Source organism: Mus musculus, chromosome 8 (assembly GCF_000001635.26).
Source record: "Mus musculus strain C57BL/6J chromosome 8, GRCm38.p6 C57BL/6J".
In the NCBI taxonomy this organism is placed as follows: domain Eukaryota; kingdom Metazoa; phylum Chordata; class Mammalia; order Rodentia; family Muridae; genus Mus; species Mus musculus.
In genome coordinates this window covers 73,008,915-73,030,553 of record NC_000074.6, presented here as the reverse complement: position 1 = coordinate 73,030,553, position 21,639 = coordinate 73,008,915, and the positions used below count along the sequence as shown (strand labels likewise).

The 21,639-nt window shown below is 41.4% G+C and overlaps 1 protein-coding gene and 1 non-coding gene across 5 annotated transcripts in view; one reads left to right on the top strand and one right to left on the bottom strand.

Moving 5' to 3' along the window:
• Positions 1 to 21,639, top strand: part of Large1 (LARGE xylosyl- and glucuronyltransferase 1) — a 539,124-nt gene that overhangs the window by 323,168 nt on the left and 194,317 nt on the right. The gene's annotated exons all lie outside the window — the stretch shown is intronic.
• Mir28b (microRNA 28b) lies at positions 13,963 to 14,042 on the bottom strand. Its single transcript, NR_039551.1, has one exon. It is a non-coding gene; the product is annotated as a microRNA 28b (primary transcript).

Below are 21,639 nucleotides of genomic sequence, written 5' to 3'. Positions count from 1 at the left end.
AAAATTTGAAAAGAAAAATTGTGTGAAGGGAGCTGTCTCTGGAGATGCCAAAGGAATGAACTCTAAGATAGATAGATAGATAGATAGATAGATAGATAGATAGATAGATAGATAGATAGATAGATAGATAGATAGATAGATAGATAGATATGCATGCCTATTTGTTCAAGTAAGAGACATGGTGATGCAGGCACCCAGGTCCTGCATATAGAGCTATCAAAGAGACTCCAAGGCACAGATTGCAATGAGTAGTTTCACAAAAACCCAAGTAGAGACTGGGACTGCAGACAATGCCTTTCATCTGAGTGGCAGGAAGTAGCTGTGGACCCAAGAGTTCTATGTTTGAACTCTTCATGGGGAGAAAAGTTAAGACCATGTTGAGATATACAGTAACTGTTGAGTTTTCACATATTTATATGTTTAATCTTAGTCTTCCATGCCTTAGTAGTAAGAGACAGAAGAGGACAGTAGGAGGTGATGCATTGTAGCCTCCCCCAGCCTGGAGTAGGCTGGCTTTGACCTTGCTGCCACTGAGAATGAGACCACCTGGGGTGGGATGGCTCTATTGTTCTGTCACCTGCCCCTGCTCTTCTCCAAGACACTGCTACCTGCTGAGAAGCCCTTGAGATATTCCAGAGACAGCATCCTGCACTGACTACAGGCTGGCAACAGGCATCAAGAATGGATTGGCAGGGGATGGGCCTTCCCCCTTTATAAGCACAGACTTTTAGTAAACTTTGGAGGCCTTTAATGGAACCATGTCTTGGCCTCCATTATTTCTCTCGACGTTTTCTTCATTACAGCTCCGGCCTCCCACTTAGGAACCCAGTTAGTGTGGCCACAGGCAGCTACAATGCATTCATGAAATTTAACAAAATGAGACTCGTGCCCATGTAAAAGTAACCTGGTTGAGTTTGCTCACCTCTTTTATTTTGCAGAAACACAATTAGAAGGCATTATTCCTGGAGCAAAAAACTAGTATTTCCAAGGTCAGATTGTGCCTTGATCTTGAGACTTTTTAAGTTTCAGGAACTTCAATAAACCTGTTTATGGGTGATCCAGTCAAAGGTGCTTTGTTACAGGGGCTCCCTGACTTCTCTGAGCCTACATGAAGTAGGAATGATGCTAATGGGGTTCTTGTGAGACCTGCACAAGATAATATGTGTTATTCCCTTTATAATGTTTCCTCTAAGGATTCCTGCCAGAGTCAGAGCAAGTGGGATAATGGGTGACATCATTAATTTGTATCATTAATGGTGACATCATTAGTTCACAGCTTTGTCCACAGAGCCCTTGGGCCTGTGGCTAGGTTTACATGTAAAATATCAGACAAGCTAAACACACACACACACCCTAGAAGTTTTACTTCAGAAAGGACATTTGGGGAACTTGTAAGCTTCTAGCCAGATATCTTGCAGGAGTTTTCTTCCAGTGCCTTTCAAGTTCTACTTGTCTTATCTTGCCTAGCTCTCTGATTGCCTGTTCCCTGATGGGACTGGTGGAACATCAAGAACATAGGAAAGAATGAGAGCAAGTTTCGAATTCCTGCTGGTGGCCTGCTTATCAGCAGGGTAAGCCTGGGGGAGGGGGTTATTAACTTCTCACAACCTCATCTGCAACAGTAGGTAGAAAATACTCATGTGTCCTCAAAGTCGTGGGTTGAGGTTTGAGAGTGACTCACTGACCCTGGTACCTCTTGGATACTCAGAAACATTGTACCTTTCCATTTTCCTTCTTCCTAGAACTTTAATTTCCCACTTCAAAGGTGGCATTGATTTTTCTCTTTAGCTGATACAAAAGGAATCAAAGTGGAGGTTTCAGGACAGCCACACAACACCTTATCTGTCAGGTTCCCTTGATTAAAGCTGTCCCTTTTTTAAAGCTTCTCCAACTCCTTAGATAGTTTCCCCTCATTTTACATTGGCTTTCAATGCTTCTTAAACTGTAGAGACAGCTTGTCTGCAGCTAAGAAAAATAAAACATTAAAAAATATATAAATTTTCAAATGAAGAGGCTTTACAATGACACCTGTAGCCTGCCACCAACTGTGTGACAGTCAGTACAGAAGCTGGAGTTCAGCAGGGAAGATTCTTCTTGTTCAACAATCATCTAGTCCAGCCATGAGCCTGAAACATTTCTGTCTAATTTGTACCAAACTTTAAAAGAATTTTTTGTACCCTCAATAACAATAGGGCTCCTACCCAGTTTCCAAAGTGTTCATTGTTCTTTGTTTGGGTGGGAGGAATGGGATTTGACATAGGTTCTTGATATGTTGTCTGTGTGTGTGGTGTTTGTGTGTGTGTGTGTGTGTGTGTGTGTGTGTGTGTATGTGTGTGTCATATAATTGACATGTATTTGTTATATTTGCTTGATATATATCAAGTAATATATGATAGATAAGTTATATTAATAAATATATATCTTTATATCAAATAATATATAATATCATAGTCCTTGAATGTAAAGACCTGGGATTGCAGATGTGCACCACTGCACTAGGCTTTGTTTGTTTCTTTGTTTGTTTCTTTGTTTTTAATGTCTACCTTGGGGTTGATATATTACTTGGAGAATTCTTACGGTCTTTAGCAACCTTCAGTCCTCTCTGTACTTGATACTGTCCGGTTCGTAGGAACAGCATATACTCAAGGTTGAGTTCTAAAGAACAAGGGAGAAGAGGAACTGTTAGAGACAACTACAGCTCACTCAAAGAGTGGCTCATGTCCATCTTCCCTGGTATTTATTCCCTCTGGTCCCATGACCTCTCGTCTCCTTAAACTCCTTCATGTCTTTTGACAGACATCAGTTTCTATCAGGACATGCTTAAAGGGTCTTATTTAATCCTGCAGCCGGAGGTCTATTCCTATCCCTTTCACCAATTCTCAATCTCACTTTCCAGTTTCACTCAGTGTCTTCTTATCTGGTGAGTAACTACACAGCAGATGACTGCCCTGTCCCATCTCTCCTTTGCTGCACATCTGAGTGCTCTAAGTATAGAACATTCTACCAGTCATTCCTTGTCTTACACACTCATATGTAAGCACTAAAAGACCAAGAACAGATGTCGTATTCCTGGTTTGCCCAATACCAGTGTTGGCATATAGGAGATACTCAGTAAAGTTTGGTACATGGAAGATAAATAATGCAGACAATTCCAAAAGAACAGATTTGGAGGGATAAGGCAGGAAGAATAGGAAGTATCTGGAGAGTACATATTAGCCTTACGGTTTTTTGTTTTGGTTTGGTTTTGGTTTTGGTTTTTTGGTTTTGGTTTGGTTTGGTTGGTTTTGGTTTTTCAAGACAGGGTTTCTCTGTATAGCCCTGGCTGTCCTGGAACTCACTCTGTAGACCAGGCTGGCCCCGAACTCAGAAATCCACCTGCCTCTGCCTCCCAAGTGCTGGGATTAAAGGCGTGCGTCACCACCGCCCGGCTTAGCCTTAGGTTTATTAAAAGATGAGCTCATTAAAAATGTGTCAACATTCCAGTGGAATGCTTCAGTTTTTAGAATTGAAAATGATGTATTTGGCTGAATATGGGGACCTTATAAAAGGGGAGGCAGGAAGCTAGTACCACAGATTCCCCCACTTAGCCACAGGGCTTTTATTTCAGGCTCTCTGGTAGATGGCAAAAATTGTAGCTAGTCCCAAATCCTATATATACTATGTTTTGTTATATACATGCATATCCATGACAAAGTTTAATCCATATGCTCAACAAAGAGAACAGTTATAATTAGAACAGTTGTAATATACACTATAATAAACGTTCTGAAAACTATTGTTTTTCTGTCCGTAATCTCTCTGTGCTTCCTGTTTTCAGTTAAAACTTCTGACGTTCAGCTTCTCTTTGAGAATTCTCATTGCAAGGATCACTTCTCTAGCAATTAAGGACCTCTGTTAAATAAAATAATGGCTACTCTGAACATCATCACTGTTATCTGCTAACTCTTAACAGCTACTAAGTGACTGTAAGGCAGACAGGATAGGTACCAAGAAATGATTCATATCTCTGGTAGGATGGCATAGAATTATATCACACCCTGATTGTTGGGACTCTCTCTCTCTCTCTCTCTCTCTCTCTCTCTCTCTCTCTCTCTCTCTCTCTCTCTCTGTCTCTCTCTCTCTCTCTCTCTCTCTCTCTCTCTCTCTCTCTCTCTGTCTCTCTCTCTCTCTCTCTCCAGGCCTGAGTGTTCCCCAACTGTCAGAAGCCTCTGTCTGTGCAGGCCTTAGTGCACATGAACTATTGGAAGCTTCTTCCTGTGTGGCCCAGCCAAGGAGTGAGGATAGTTCGTGCCTCCATGTCCTCTGCCATAAGAGTTTACTGTGCCCTGGAGTCCTGGAATAGTGCAGGGAACCATGTCCCTATATTGCCAGGATCTCTCAATTCTAACTGGTTTCTGTTGATTTGATGGCTTCTTTAATATCATAGGAGTCAATAACTGACTTAAAACGTCCAAAAGACTGTCTTTGAATCATAGAAAGAAGTTCTGGTTATAGATAAGTCTTTTCTTCTTGCCCCCTCCTCTTCCCATTTCAAATGCCCATCCCCAGGGTGATGGTATAAGGGAAATGAGGCTTTTTATTGGAGTTGCTTGGCATCTTCTTGGTATCTTTATAACTTTTGCATTGTTTGGTTCATGGGACCTCTCTTTTCTTAGGAAAAACTGGAGATAATAAGCTTCACAAGGTATTGGTATCAGGGTCTGCTCACTGGATTTTCATCATTATAATGGAATACTTGAGTGTTGTAGAATGATTCCCTGAGCAAAGTGGCTGCCATCTTCCTTAGACCAGCTTTGTCTGCTTATAAGGCTCCATGAGTACTGGGCTTGTTCCCTGTTAACAGAACTCTTTAGAAAGAGAGGGTAAGAGGATCATTGTAACTTTATCTTTGCCCACCAATTTGTGGAATTCCAATCTAATTGCCCATGGCCTTTGCATTTAGATTAAGGGAGGTACTGTGGTTTGAATGAAAATGGGCCCCATAGGCTCATAGGAAGCTTCACTATTAGGAGGTTTGGCCTTGTTGGTGGAAGTGTGTCACTGGAGATGGGCTTTGAGATTTTGAATGCTCACACCAGGCCCAGTGTCTTTTTTCTGCTGTCTGCTGATCCAGATGTAGATCTCTTGGCTCATTCTTCAGAATAGTATCTGCCTATGTGCCACCATGCTTCCTGACATGACATTAATGGACTAAACTTCTGAAACATAAACCAACCCAAATTAAACGTTTTCCTTTGTAAGAGTTGCTATGGTCATGTTCTTATCACAGTAGTAGAACACTGACTAAGACAGGAGATTAACTGAGAGAGGCTTTATCTATGCTGCTATGGGGAAGTTGTAATCCATGCTGGATGAAGGTGTTCCAGTGTGGCGATTGGAAGTTTCTACTTGTGAAGTCCAGGCTAAGGAATAAGGATATCCCTGCCCACTAAGGAAGGAACAAGAGCAGAAAGCCAGATTATGGTCATCTTCAGACCTCCCTAATAGCCTTCTAGGGAGAACTAAAGGCCTCAAAGAGAACAGCTGTCCACGGGCATGTTCCTGATTTCCCAAAGACCAGGCTCTACATCTTAAAAATTGTACCATCTCCCTACAGGTATCTCCCTAGAACTAGGACTTTAATAAGACCAATCCACCATATCCATACTGTAACACAGTACAACCTAAATACATCTACATCATTTCCTTAGTGTGAAGTATTTGAACTAGAGTGAGCACCTGGCAGAGTTAGCTGCTGGTGTCATTCAGATTAGAGTGACTTTCTTGTCATCACAAGAAGGAAGACACTGTAAAAAGATTCAGGATGACAGAGGCCCTTGATATTAGAAGAGTCATTCCCTACCCTCCTTGAGTAATGAAAGATTCCAAATTATCCCAACTGAGATGGGAATAGGAAGCTTGGGAATAGAGGGCACATAGGTAGAAGAGCTGGGGAATTTTCTTTTCTTTGGAAACAGCAGCTATGTGTCAGAACAGGATACTCCTAAGAGCTGCATGGAGGCCCAACTCATCCTTGCATATTACACTTCAGCTTCTCACTCTCTCAATGGGAATAATACTTCAGGACTCAAATCTGTAATTTTCCTAACTTTGCAGGTATTTGTTGTATTATCTCAGTTCCAGGATGCTTAATTTTTCACATTGCACCATTTTAGAAGATGTAGATTGCAAAAGCAAATTGATAGTTGCCTTCTAGATAGTGTTTTGATAGACCCTATATTCAGCGGCCTCTTATAATCCTGAGAGAAAGTATTATCTTTATAAGTATATTTCACTAGCTTCTCCTTTTACTCTTGAGTGATAGGGAAGAGAAGAATGTGGGTAAGTTTGAATGATAATGGACCATATTGCTCATATATTTGCATCCTTAATCCCCTAGTGTTGAACTCTTTAGAAAACATTAGGAGGTATATCATTGTTGGAGGAGGTGTGTCAGAAGGAGGAGAGGCTTTGAGGTTTCAAAAGCTCATGCTTATTGTACACACATACTCCTCTCTTTCTGCCTGTGTGTCTGCCTACCTGCCCTCAGACACTTTCCCTGCAGGGAACCTAGCTCAGATTCATACAAGGTCGGTGATTATCACTTCCGTCTATGTTAGCCCCTATGAACTTAGAGCTTAGTTGACTTTGGGATGATGGCCCCTGACCATCTAGGATTCTCTGAAGTAAAAATGTAGAGAACAGAAAAGCAGGCAATATTAGGAAGGTAGTTGAGAAGCTGATGGTGGGTTTAAGCAGAAGCAGGAGCCAGTTCCTGGGAGAGAAGGCATATCAGGCTGTGTCTGGCTATAACGAGAATAGTGAGATTAGTGACCTAGTCAAACATCTGCCCTCAGTACTGAAAGGTGATTGTGCTGCTGTCATGAAAGATGCGGACTGTTTCACTATACTAGAGAGTTCAGAACCCAAAACAAAGAGTCCTGACCAGGAGCCCCTTATGTCAAAACTAAGCTAATGTGGAGGGCGGGTACCATACAGACTCTGGGCTATTTAAAAATTAATCATGAATTTCTGTAGACCTGAGACATAATGGAGCTCCTTTGGATATATATGAGAGAAAGGACTTTAATAAATACTCAAATTTTAGATTCCTGGATACAGAAGAGAATAACCATATAGGTGATTCTAGTTTCTCGGGTTAACAGCAGGTGGGTAATATGAAAAAAAAAAAAAAAACAAAAGATAAAGGTTTAATGATAAATAATAACATTGTGTTTCCATCTTTTTTTTTCTTGGCTTTGGTTGTTTGCATGTCTGGATCCCTATTTATATTGAATGCTTCACATAAATACCACCTTTATGCTCCATCATGAGGCATGGAAGTATTGTTTTGTCTACTTAGCATCCACTTCCCCCCTTCAAAAGCTCTATTCCTTCTTGTGTCACAAGTGTTTGATGTGTATGGGTCCATTCCTGGCTATATGGATAAAGATGTGAGCTACTCTGACCAGTAACCACATGGACAACTCCCTTGGTGAGAGGATTGTAGAGAGATGTTCTGTGACCTGCACTGAAGAGGCAGAACTAATATGTGTACAACCAAGAATCTCTGCTGAAACCCCTAGTAAAGGGAGCATCTTTTCCTCTGCAAATGCAGGACTATGAGCTTGTGATGTTGGAATGGCCCTCTGTACTTCTAACACTGGCATAGGACTCCAAGCCCACCCTATGTTCAGCAGCTTGCAAAGTGACCTCTGGGACTCAGTATGATGGCATACACATAGATTTAATGTATAACAACTAAAGAATCCTGAGCAAAATCTGCAAAGGAAAAAGGCAGGTGGATTTGAGGATAAAGGAAGCCAGGCTCAGAGATCTAAAAACTTTTATAGTCAAGCCAGGGAAGCTAAGACCTAATGGAGCTGCGTTGTGTATATATGAGAGGAAGGACTCTCATATATATCCAAATTTTAGACTCCTTGGTGGGAAAACAAGACTTTACATAGGGACTATGGACAAGATGATCTCAAAAAAAAAAAAAAAAAAAAACCAACTCCCAGATCACAGCAAAGACTGGTACTGAGCCAGGCATTTCTGAGGATGGCCACTTGGGTGATTTGAACTCTCTTCTCTATATGCACATTGAGAGCTTAGGCAAGTCTGAGAGCTTGAAAAGAAGAGAAAAAGTCTAGATTGCACTGGTTGAAGTACTTACCTCCAGCCAGTCCTGAGGCAAAGTTTGCTTGTTTAATTTCTTAAATCATTTTATATTTTGGTCTTCCCTGTCTCTGAGAATTATGCGAACTAAGGGATCCCATCCAACATAAATGTTTGAATTCATTAGTCTTGAACAACCATTTCCGTTTTGCTTTCTTGGACCACTTTTTAGACCGGGCCTGTGCCTGTGACCTAGCACACGCCCAGCCTCAGTTAGGCACTTTTATACATCAGTAAGGTTTTTTTTTAGCATTTTAGAAGGTAATTCTATTTAAATGGAAAGGATATCTTGTAGCCTATTAATGTAATAATGTGACCTACATTAATCTTTTGATAACTTCCTAGCTCCAATTAATGCTGCCCATATGTGTGCATGAATGTGGGACCATCCATAGGAATTAGAAAACCAACTAATGGAGACACCTTCAAAGAAGAATTCTCCCTCAGCAGAATTCTCCATCAGCTGAAATTTCTCATGAGTGAAAAAGAAAAGAAAAGGTAAAATAAGCAATCAAAAGAAAGGAAGGAAGGAAGGGAGAGAGAGAGAGAGAGAGAGAGAGAGAGAGAGAGAGAGCAAGAAAGAAAGAAAAAGAGAAAAAGAAAGAGAAAGAAAGAAAGAAAAACAGAGAAAGAAAGAAAATATAAGAAATTTTAATTTGTATATAAAAATATTTTTTATTCAGTCAGATGTAACATTGTTCTTCATTGTTACAAATTAGTTCTTCGTAGAGAATTTGGTCAGGTCCCTAGGGAAGCAGGGCCCCTATTTGGGCTTGCTGTCCTGTGTTTCTTTCTACTTTGGCCTAATTAATTATGTCATCATTCAAGCAGATGAGTTTATGCCTTATGGGGATAACAATTAAAAAATAAATCAGTGTTTGTCAAAGTGGAAAGCTATAAGTGGAGCAATTTTTTTTAAAGCTCTCTTATGGGATTAATTGGAAAAAAAGGACGTTTTCTAGTGTTTATTGATGTGGATATAAGCAGAAAGTAAGAGGTAAATGCTGGAAAGACAGCTCAATCTGTAAATTGCTTGTCATACATGCATAAGAACCCGAGTTATGGCTCTAGCTACCACATGAAAAGCCCAACTTAGCAGGACATGCCTTTCACCCTGGAGTTAGGGAGGTTGGATAAATATGGATTTCTGGAGCTCACTGACCAGCCACTATAGCCAAATTGGAAAGCTGCAGATTCGATGAGGAACCCTGACTTAAAAAATAAAGTGGGAGGCTATTGAGGAAGATACTAAACACTGAACCCTGACCTCTATACAGATGTATGTGTGCATGTGTGTTTGTGTAAGTGTGTGTGTGTGTGTGTGTGTGTGTGTGTGTGTGTGTGTGTGTACATGTATGAGCACACACACACAAAGAGAGACAGAGACAGAAACACAGAAAAGCTCAGATAGTCAGCCAGGTGTAGGCATAGGTACATATATACATAGAAACCAAAAAAACAAAACACCCAGAAGTGACTTAGACTCTATGAAGTCATCTAGTGCTTTTAATTGCAAAGAGCCTGTGTGATTCAGGGAGATATGACTGGATGCAGACCTGTGTTTTACAGTCACCATGCTTAGGGAATCACTCTCTTTTTTTCCGTTTTGAAAAGATCTGTACAGTAAGTTTTTCTTTTTAACAATAGTTTTATTTTGTTTTATTTTATTTTGTGTGAGTAGATGTTTTGCCTGTGTCTGTGCACCGTTTGTGTGTGTAGTGCCTGCAGAGGAAAAGGTTTGGAATCCCATGAATTTAGAATTAGAAATGGTTCTTAACTTCCATGTGAGTATGAGAAACTAAACAGGGGTCATCTACTGAGCAGCAGGTGCTCTGAGCCATCTCTCCAGTGTTGCTTTGGTGAGTATTGAAATAGTGAATGATATAAGAGTTAAATGCATATGACTGTGCAATCTTGATTACTTTAAAGTTCTACAGATTTTATACAGGGTTCACAGTTGGAGCCAAAGTCAGAATTGTATAAACTGTGATCCCTGACGGATCATCCACCCCGTGCACACAACCTGCATTTGCCTGACAGTAGCTCCTTCTGAGATGGCCTTCAGGGTTTATGACAACCCAAGCCTCATAGATGCTTAAAAACGAAACCTTATTGAATAAATAACATTAGACCTTTGGTTCCTGTAGCTGTAATACTTGCTGGTTCTTCTATGAAGCATTAAGTACCCAAATGCCTTTGAGATCCAGAGAGAACTTAAGACACTGAAGTAACATCCCAGCATGGGATGCTTTCTGAGGCAGACATAGAGACAGGAGCAGCAGTGATGAAACCGTGCTCCCGTGACATTCAGATCTCCTAAAACTGAATAATGCACACAAAAGGTCCAAAAGAACATTTACTTTCTAGACCCATAGCCATAGCCCGGCTTATGTTCCCCCAGACAAGCCTGAAAACCATGACAAGGGGAGGAGGGTGTTTTGCTTAGCTTGGATATGTCTCATAGCAGCCCAATCTCTAGTGTCTATGTCCTTGACTTGGGACTTGAAAAACCACTGCCACCCATGACACCAGCTCTTCTTTTAAATTTGGGGGATGAGAACATGTTTTCCTTCTAAACTACCAAGAAGACAGTGTGGGGCAGGATTGAGGTGTAGTATGGACTCTGGACAGTATTGCACTAAGGAAAGACCTCCGTCTCCAGATACGAAACAGGTTTGCTGTGTGTTTCAGAGGAGAGTCTGTTCCTTCCTGGCCTCCTTGTAACCTTCTCCACCTAAACCATGAGTCTGTATCAGGAATAAAGAGTGTATGCGTGCAGTGGTGTCTGGGTAAATCCAGACACTATTGGGGACACCTAGAAGCGCTTGCTGACAGGAGTCTGATATAGCTGTCCCCTGAGAGGCTCTAACAGCCTGACAGACACAGATGTGGATGCCCGCAAGCAACCATTGCACTGCGCACGGGGACCCCAATGGAGGAGTTAGGGAATGGACTGCAGGGGCTGAAGGGGTTTGCAACCCCATAGGAAGAACAGCAATATCAACCAACCAGAGCCTCTAGAGCTCCCAGGGACTAAACCACCAACCAAAGAGTACATATGGAGGGACCCATTACCCCAGCCACATATGTAGCAGAGGATGGCCTTGTGGGGCACCGGTGGGAGGAGAGGCTCAATGCCCCAGTGTAGAGGAATGCCAGGGTGGTGAGGTAGGAGTAGGTGGGTGGGTGGGGAAGCACACTCATAGAAGCAGAGGTGGAATGGGATAGGGGGATTCTGGAGGGGAAACCGGGGAAGGGTTTAACATTTGAAATTTAAATAAATTAAATATCCAATGATATTTTTTTTAAAGATTTATTTATTTTTATTGTATATAAGTACACTGAGCTGTCTTCAGACACTCCAGAAGAGGGAGTCAGATCTCGTTACGGATGGTTGTGAGCCACCATGTGGTTGCTGGGATTTGAACTTCGGACCTTCGGAAGAGCAGTCGGGTGCTCTTACCCACTGAGCCATCTCACCAGCCCCGATATTTTTTTTAAAATAAAAATAGTATATGTCCACTTCAGTACAGGGCAGAGTTTGAAACTCACAGCTTTCCCATTTGGAATAATCTGTGGCTAACATTTAAGATTATTGAGGATTGTTAGATATAAGTGTTATAGTACTGCCTGTATCCTGACTTTTCTCCTTAACTACACATGGCTGTGCTCTATCCTAGCCTGGCTGTGTTGTCCTCGGTATTCCCCTTGATATCTCTGTACCTTGTGTTCTGTGTAATAAAACTATTCCCTGCCCAATTAGTGAACAGAGGCCAGCCAGTCTGTGGATAAGTGAAAGAGATTACCCATTTCTGTTTCTGTCTTTTCTCCCATTTTAAAGTTAATATCATCAGAGGAGTTCTTTAAAAAATCTAGATCCCTAGGCCAATCCTGTTCCAACCAAACCCTGGCCTCTGTGGTTCCCCCACTGAGAGAGGCATGCATGTAGAGGCCAAAGGTCAACCTTGAAGGTCATCCCTCAGGACAACATCTAATTGTTTTGGAAACAGATTTTCATTGCCCTAGAACTTAGTTTAAGCTGGCTATCCAGGGAGCCATACCGGTCCACCCTTGTATACCACCTCAGTTGTAGAATTCCTGATTACCACTGTGTCTGGGGGATTTTTGGTTGGTTGGTTTTGTAAGTTTGTTTTAGGTGGGTTCTGAGGATCCAAGTCAGATCACTGTGCTTGTAGGACAATGATTTTAATTAACAGAACTAGCTTCCCAGCCCCTGGCCATATTTGACAAACATAACAAGATGGTTGTAATGTGAGGCCAGAGTTGAGAACGACTGTGATCAGGTAACTGACCTGGGGCTACTCTTTGCTATGTGGAAAAAGACATTGCTCCTTGCTTACTTGTCTATGGAAACAGAGAGGCAGAGTAACATTTGGGAGAAGTGTTTGGAGACAGGATTAAAATCCTGGAACCCTTGCCTCTGTGGGAAAGATGCTGTTTACTTTGTGTTAAGAGCTCAAACAGTGATCAAAATCCAATCAATATCATAAATAGAAGAAAAGGTCAAGGCTGGACTGGTCATGGGATCACGTAACCACAGCCAGGCAGAAGCTAGCATATGTACTGATTCAAGTTTTTAACTGGCAAAGCCCAGACACTTGGCACCCTAGCCACAGCATGGAGGTTTGCCTGGCTATGTTGCTCTTGCTAAAAAAGGAGAAATGCCATTTTCTCAGCAATTGCACTCCTTGACTCATTAGTATAGTTGGCATGTGGTTATTTGTTAACTTCTCTGAAAATATCCATGAGAAGAGAGAGCCATGGCAGGAGATGTTACTGTTTGCTGACTTTCTGTTTTGTATGTTCCTCTCCAGAGTTAAAGGGACTGTGCCCATCCCCCTGACACCTGGTCCATTTCTCAAGAAGCAGCTGAACGTCTCCTCAAACCCTAGCTAGTGTCTGAGTTCACAAGGTCGGCCATCACAGCTTTGTGGATTTATTCTAGGTCATCCAGAGGACAAACCTTAAGAGCCTGGAGTTTTAATTACAATGTTTTTAGTTTGGATGACTTTGATTGAGAATCCATAAGAAATCTCATCCAGAATGATTTAAAGGATATTTCTACATATGTTAGTCAGGCTTGCCATGGTCTATATAACAAGATGTATTGGAGAAGGCCATTTCCCCCACTGAGCCCATCCATCTTGGCCCACTGGCTCCTTTAACGAAAGAACATCACGGTTGTTGACAGATGAGTGTGAAGCACAGATACCTGGGGCACAGGGAACTTTTTACACCAGGTCTCTTATTAAAAGAACTGTCCTGGTTCCATTGCCAACCTGACTTTCTAACCTGAAGTGTAGATGCAGGCCCATTGATGCTTTTCGTACTTGGTGGACTGAGTCCCAAAGCAAGAAATTCCTTTTGCTTTATTTACAGAATGGTTAATGTTCTCTGTAGTCTTGATAGGTTTTAAAATCACCATGACAACTCCTGTGATAGTATATGAGGATGTTATCAGAACGTCTTAAAAGATCAGGGAAGAGCCAATCTGAATATGAGCTGTGGTCCTGGACTAAACAAAGAGACAGTGAAGTAAGCATCAACATTCATCCCTCTCTATACATCTATACATCTCTATACATCTCTATACATCTGTACATACCTGCACTATTTTCTATACAATATGTGCAATTAAACAACATCCTGCCTCCAATGAACTCTTGTTGTCCTTTCCTACTTTGCTTGGAATATTCTGTGTAAAATGCTTTTCTAGACTCCCTAAGTTGTTTTTACCCCCCACCTCCAAGTGTTACAAACCTTCCTTTCCAAAACAGTGTCATCAGCACACTATTAAGATGCCTCACACATTCTGGCAGTGTGCGCCTGCCACTAAATAGATTGTGAGCTCCTTTTCTATAGTCCATGTGACCAGAAGAGCCAGCAAGATCTTGTTTGGCTGATCTTAACTTAAAAGAGCAGGGGTGTACAGCACAGTCAAGCACAGTGGCTGGTGCCAAGGAGTGCTGTATGTGGCATTTGCTATTCTTTCCAAATGAGTGAATTCTTGATCTCAGTATTGCCAACATTTTGTATAATACTCAGCATGGGCATAGTTGGGGTCGATGTGGTTCATTTCTCTGTTTTAAAAACCATTGCACTGCAGCAAAGATTAGACAGTCTACCTTTAAAAATGCTATTGTTTTCATTTTCATTTTCTCTCCTGCCCTCCCTCCCTCCTTCCTTCCATCCCTGCCCAACCCCTCTCTCTGTGTGTGTGCCTATAAAAGAGCCTGTTACCTGACTTGTCATGCTCTCCCACTCTTTACCTTATGCCTTTAAGACAGGGTCTGTCAGTGAACCTGGAGCTATGCTAGTGACCAGCAAGACCCAAACAGTCTTTCTGTGTCTGTATTCTACAATGTTGAGATTTTAGGTACATGTGCAGCCACACTGAGCTATTTACATGGGTACTGGGATTTGAACTCAGGCCCAATGAACCACTTCCACTTCCCCCTTCCACATCCTCTTTTGTTATTTTTTTGTTTTGTTATTGTTTTGTTTTGTTATTGTTTTGTTTTTTAACATGGCTTCAAGCCAATTGGTGGATCTGAAAGACAACATACAAAGGACAAAACTTATCTCTCAAGGAAATGTATGGATGCAGAAATAGGGAGACAGAGATATTCACTCTCTTTTGTACCGAGTTTGCCAAGGTGAAGGCATAGGAGAAGCACAAATGTGAGACACTTAAAGGGGCTTTAAAGTCTAGGTAAGAGTTTGTGAAGGAAATTCCTAGGAAATGGAGAGTATATTTATGGCAGTTTTCTGAGGATGTAGCTAAAGCTCACTGTTCATTGTAATTAGGTGTGTAGGAGGCTAAAAACCTTTCAAAAGCAGGATTGAGTTCTGCACACCTTCCTTCATCTTTCTCTCAGTCATATACTAGGTTGAGCATCCCCTACCCCAGGAATATCCTCATCCTAAGCCATGCTCCAAAAGATAGCCGGTGTGACTCAGTTACAGATCATGAAGAACAGACCATGTAAATCCTAATACAAAGAGTGTCCTTTGACAGGGAAGTGGAAGGAAATTTGGCTATAGAGAAGCAGTGATTTGACAAGCAGTTCAACTGGGGTAACATAATATAAGACAGAGCAAGGAGCCATAAGCCAAGAAATGCAGGTGGAAGCTGCACTTGGAAGTAAAAGACAGCATGGGATGGATTCTTCCCTCATCTCCAGAAGAACCAGCTATGCAATACCCTGACACCAGCACAGCAAGACAGATGTCATGCTCCTAGTCTGCCAAACTGTTGCAGAATACCCTTGTATATTTTCTAGCCAGAGAGTCATCTGTTACAACAGCAGCAAGAAACTAACATTCTGGGCCACTGAGACCTGAGTTCAGTCTCCAGAGCTCAGGTAAAAATGCTACCTGTGGTTGAGTACATCCCAGCAGTACTACAAGGGAGGTGAGAGGCAGACACAGAATCGCCAAGAAGCTTGAAAGCCAGCTAGCCTGGAGCATACTATATAGCAGAAGCAAGAGCCACCCTCCCTCAAACAAGCTGCAAGGACAGAACTGAGTATTAAAAAAGTCACTGCCATGGATTCATTTTCCCCCATATCTATCTCTTTCTCTCTCTCTCTCTCTCTCTCTCTCTCTCTCTCTCTCTTTCTCTCTCTCTCTCTCTCTCTCTCTCTCTCTCTCTCTCTCTCTCTCTCTCTCTCTCTCTCTCTCTCTCAGCTCTTTCCATAGTGGCTTTCCATGTCTAATTAAACATCTGCCCCAAAAGAAAGTTCGGTTTCTTTGTGGATGTACGTAAGGAAAGACAGGTAACTTTGGGTTGGTTTTTTTTTTGTTTGTTTGTTTTTGTTTTTTTTAGGCAAGATCTCATGCTTCCCAGGCTAGCCTGCAATTATAACTGTAGCTGATCTGTCTCCCCCTTGAAAATGCTGGAATTATACACATATGCCACTATACTCAGTTTTCTTTTTTGGTTTGGAATGCTTGCTTCAGATCTTTGTGATTCATATACAAGTACTCCATGGAAGATACTGTTACCTGCTTCCTCATTTTCCCTAGTGCCTGCTGGGTCCAGGTCCTGCCTGTTGTACCTCAATTGTTGTACCTGACAATTGATTGACAAACGATAAATGCTTGCACTGTTATATTTGAAGGCTCAGAATCCTGACTAGTACAATAATCTATTTTTAAAGAGAGAAATTATAGCTTTATAATAGATGTAGCCACCACAGTACTCTAAGTGACAATTTTCACCTCTGGGTGACACCCTTCGTGCTGCACTTCATTCAGTTTTGTTCTCAGAGCAAAACAATAGCTGCCACTGTCTTCAGATGGTCACTCTGCTGCCATTAATTTGTCCTTACGATTTGGTTTTCCAAACAGGATGGCCTAAAATATTTTGGTTTTCCATACATTGGTCAGAGAGAATCATTTTGAAAGACAATTTCACTGACATAGAATTTTAAGTAACCTATGTGACCATGTTTTTAGATGAATTATCAAACATAGCATCTTGAACACATGAGCGTATCTCTGACTCCACTCTAATTCTACTAATGTCACAGGAAGGAACTAAAGGAAGATACACGTTGAACAGGTCAGAGAGAATGAGAACATCAGAAAAAAGCACAGGAGAGAGGTGAAAAGAACACATATGGGAAGCACCAGTACTGATGAGGAAAGAGAGCAGACAACACAAGCCACTTCCCCACTGGGATTCAAGGCAGAGTGTGGACTGCCTAATTTTACTGAACCCAGAAATGACTTAACAGGAAGGGGCTGCATAGACAACCACATATTATAGGCAGACCTATAAAGAATCAGAAGCCTGCTTTCTGCTCATGAATCCTGGCTAAAGTTCATCTCCATGCATGCTGTTTAAGGCTTTCTCTGTTTATACTATATCCAATGTAAAGAGGCCGGATTTCATTTCAATATGAAAGTTGCAGTTCCATTTTCTCTTTGCCTCACCCTCACTGAGGAAAGTAGAATCCAAGATTTTGATGTCTTGGGGTACATTGTACCCCCAAGCCCATCTAACAAAAACCAGTTTCATGCCCATTCTTCCAGGCTCTGAGCTACTGGACCTGGAACTCTGAGAACACAGCATTTTCAGCAGCTTGTGAAGTGACTGAGGCTGCAGGTCAAAAGAATTTTGTTCCTGGTGGCTGTTGCCTGCTGCCGTCAGCTGCATGCGAGCTCCAATTCCTTGCTGGACATTGTGAGGCCATAGTGTACCAGGCTTTCTCCAAACCTAGCACCTCCTACAGAGGAATGAGCTAAAGTCTTGTGGGGTGTTCTTTTTGGGCTCCTGAGTTCTTATTATGCTGATGTTATCCCTTTGTTGTCTAAGCTCTGCCAGTGACAGTGGGTACTCATAGAATCTGCATACCTGCAAATGGCTCTTCCAGAAGGACCCTGCTTCATGGCTGAATTATGGGCCAATGAAAATCCAGGACTTACTTCATCATCATGTAGTATGGGATAGTGGTACAGGTAGGGGAGAGAACAGCCTAGAATATCAAACAAACCTGATGTTAATAATCTGGGAGCTGAAACAAACAAACAAACAAAATCATTCATAAAACATATGCTCAGCAATAAAAAAGTGGACACCTGAAAAATGAGGAACAATTTTAGGACTTCTTTTTCTTTGGAGTTATGTGTATATACACTTGTACATGCACAGTTATATGTGCGCACATGTGGAGACCTGAAGAGTTATTCTCTATTGACCTTTCACAGTTGCCTGTAACTTTACCAAATAGGTGAGGCTGGCTGGCCAGCAAGCCCCAGGGATTTTCCTGAGGGCTCCCTCCCCAGTGCTGAGAATACAGGTGTGCCTACTATACACAGCTTTCTAAATGTGAATTCTAAGCATTGACCTCAGATCTTCCTGCCTTAAAAGCACTTTGTTGACTGAGCCATCTCCCCAAACACAACTTTAAGAAACTAAAGGAGAAATTTGAGTTTCAAAAATGGTCAAAAGTCAGAGCAAGGTAGTTTGCCATCTATATACAAATTAACTTAGGGTTGTGATCAATAAACACAGTTACACCTAAAACCAGAGCATCAGGTTAGTGAGATGGTTCTGGGGATAAAGGCTCCTTGCCACTCAGCCTATTGACCTGAGTTTGATCTTTAGGACCCACTTGGTAGAAGGAGGGAATTAATTCTTGCAAGTTGACCTCTGACTTTCACATACATGTTATGTGATACACACACACACATTGAGCTCCGAGGTTCAAGAGAGCTGTTGACTTTAAAGACTCTGTGAGCCTCCATCTCTGAGGGAGGGACCCACACACTCCCTGAGGCAGCCAACCACCAGCTTCCACGGAGGTGATGATAGGAGGCAACCTACTATGTGACAATCTAATTGAAAAGAGGAAGGTATTACAAATAGAACTCACTGTCATAAAGAGTCCCGTCATTGTTGCAGGCATGGACAGAGCCACCCGCCAGCTAACTATGCTAGTAAAATTTTCCAGCAGCTATTAGAATAACTTAGAATTATCCAAATTCGTATAGGTATCTATAGAGACCAAACAGCTCTTGTCTTTGCAAATAATATGAGCATCTGTTGACTGCCACTGCTGAAAGACTGAAAGTCCTATGTGTGTACACATGCACATATGTCTGAAGTTGATGTCAGCTATTTTCCACTGCTGTCCTCACTTTCTCTCATAAGACAGATTCTCTCACTAAACCCAGAGCTCATTACTTGGCTAGAATGACTGACTGGATCTTCAGGAATCTACCTAGATCCACCTGCCCAGCACTGGAGCTACATACATGACTATACTCACTTTCTTAAGTGGCTGCCAGGATCTGAACTCATGTCTTTCATGTGCTCACACAGTGACTTTTTCTTTTTTTTAGTGTTTTTACCTCCTTTTAAAATATTCAGCACTTTGGCCAGATAATTATACTTTCCATCAAGAGAAGTCCCAGAGGAGTAATGAAATCCTAGTCTCTGTTGAAGAGTTGTCATACCTGTTTTTGGACCTGCCAGTCATACTGATTTCAGACAGCTGATAAGAATGGTTCAAGTTGGCACTCAGGTTTATGGGAGATCTGTGATCTGTCACTCATGACACTGACTAGATGAAGAAAGTGACATGTAGGAACTAACTTTCCCAGGGTAGTCTAGTCTCACCTTCCAACTGCTATTGTAGGGCATCACAGCACTGGAAGCCCCATTGACTTATCTTTATGGGGTGCCACAGGGCACCAGCATGTAGCCATGTGTATTTCTATCCATCTGCATCTGGAGCATCAGCGTTGGTCAGTATTAGGAAAGTACGGTTGTAACTTTGAGTTGTTTTTGGTTTTGGTTTTTTTGTTTTAATCCCTGAATGCAGATCTTTAAGCTACTTCAGTAGTGATGCAGTTGCCACCTTGGCTATTCCTTGAGATTTGAGACAATCAGCTGAAAACTTCATGGTAGTCTCTCTGCAACCATGACTGCATTTCCATCATTGTACTTGGTGTGTTAGCCAACATTTAACTGAATGGTAGATTGATGGAATCATTGCATAATTGATTAATTTATATACAAAGAGAACAGAAGGAAATCTTAAAAATGGAAAGTCCTCACTCCCAAGAGTAAAGGAAAACAGAATAAATCCATGTCATTCTTAATGATTGAGATGGTTTTTGTAGTATATTGACTCCTGCTCTGTTGTCCCCCAGGTATCTCCCCAATGTCCACCTTGTACAGCGTTCCCTCAAATCAGGCAAAATTGTGCTCTGGATCTTGTACAGCCTTGGAACTTTTATCTTTTGTCAGAGACAAATAGATGAACCACATAGCATTCTGGATTTATTCATCAGATTTACTAAAAAAATCCTATGTCTGTAGTGAGTTCTGCCTGTTCTCTGGAGTTCATTCTCCTGCCTAAAAGCCTGGCATGGCCCAGCCTTCTGCGACCTGTCACCATTGCTAAAACGGACCCCCTTATTTTGTTATATTTTGTTATTTCATTTTTGAGATACTGCCTCACTTTATTGCCCAAGGTGGCCAAACTTGTAACTCTCCTGTTTCAGCCTTCTACTCAATGGGACTATAGAAAGAAGCCACTCTATTCCTCTGGCTTAATGCCCTCTTGAAGAGTTTGTGTTGTTCTTCCTCTTCTTTGAATTCTCATATATTGCAGGATAAATGCATGAGGAAAAAGGGACATGCCCTGCATACAGTATGTCTGCCAGAACTCTTCCTGGAATACATTATCCATATAATGTCTGGGTACTGATGTTGGCTCTGGATCCTAGAAAGTATTTCATTTAATCTTCTTATATCTAATTTTTTAGAATATCCCAAAAACCGATGGTTAAGCAGTAGATCCTGGTGTGACTACTGGAAATGCTTAACAGTGGATTAAGGGCCTTTTCTGACAAATGGTACAGAGGAAATCATCCTACCTCATTCTCCAAAGTGGTAAAGTTATTAATTAGTTAAGTTTGCGTTGACTCTAATAGTTAATATTTCAAGAGTTGTACATTTTACTGAGCCTTTAAGTGTTTTATTAGCAAACCACAGTTCTTATTTATCTTTACAACAGCTTGATTGGAATGTAAGTCACAAGCCATAAAATTCATTTTTTCAAAGTTTATAATTCAGTGGATTTTAATGTGCTCAAATACTTACTTGAGCAAGTAACATCACCAAAGTTAAAAACATAGGAATGACCCCAAAAGACAGACTTCATATTTGTGAGCTGTCTCATTACTCATACATACACACAAAGGCACACATGCACATGTCTGTATGATTTTCAAGTTCCAGTATTTCAGATAAAGAGATCTCTCTGATATGTGTTCTTTAGTGACTGCTTGTATCTAGTCTAATATTTTCAGAATTCATTCGTGTAGTAACAGTTTGTTCTTCATTCTTTTCATGGCCAAATGATATTCTATCTACTCTGTGCTGATGCCACCACTTTTAATGCTTTTACCAACCGATAGGCTTTTGGGCATATTGTACTGTCTGACAATTGTGAATAATGTCACATGAGTATTTATGTCCATAACTATTGTGTAGGCATTCATTTCAATTCTCTAGGAGTTGGATTGCTAAGTCATATGATGACTCCATTTCAGTTTGAAGAATGGCCAAACTGTTTTCTAAATATCTGCCTCACTTGCAGTTGCTGTTCATGCACAAGGAATACAAATATATTAGATACCAATACACTGGCTCTTCCTCTAATGGGGCTTCTACACAGGTAAGGAATACAGAGAATGTTCCTCTGTACCAGTTCAGAAATACCCAGGGGTCATTATTGCTATGGAACACACCCAGGATAGAGGGTGTAGGGGTATCCTAGAAACAGATGCTGTTGTTTAGACACAAACTGAGGCAGGAGGCTTTTTTATAGATTATAACATATTCTAGTCACAGAAAAATTATCCCTTGCTTTTTCTTTGTTTAGCACTATAGGGCAGCATTGTCCTTCTCATTTCCAGTTGAACTCCAAACCTCAGCTGCCA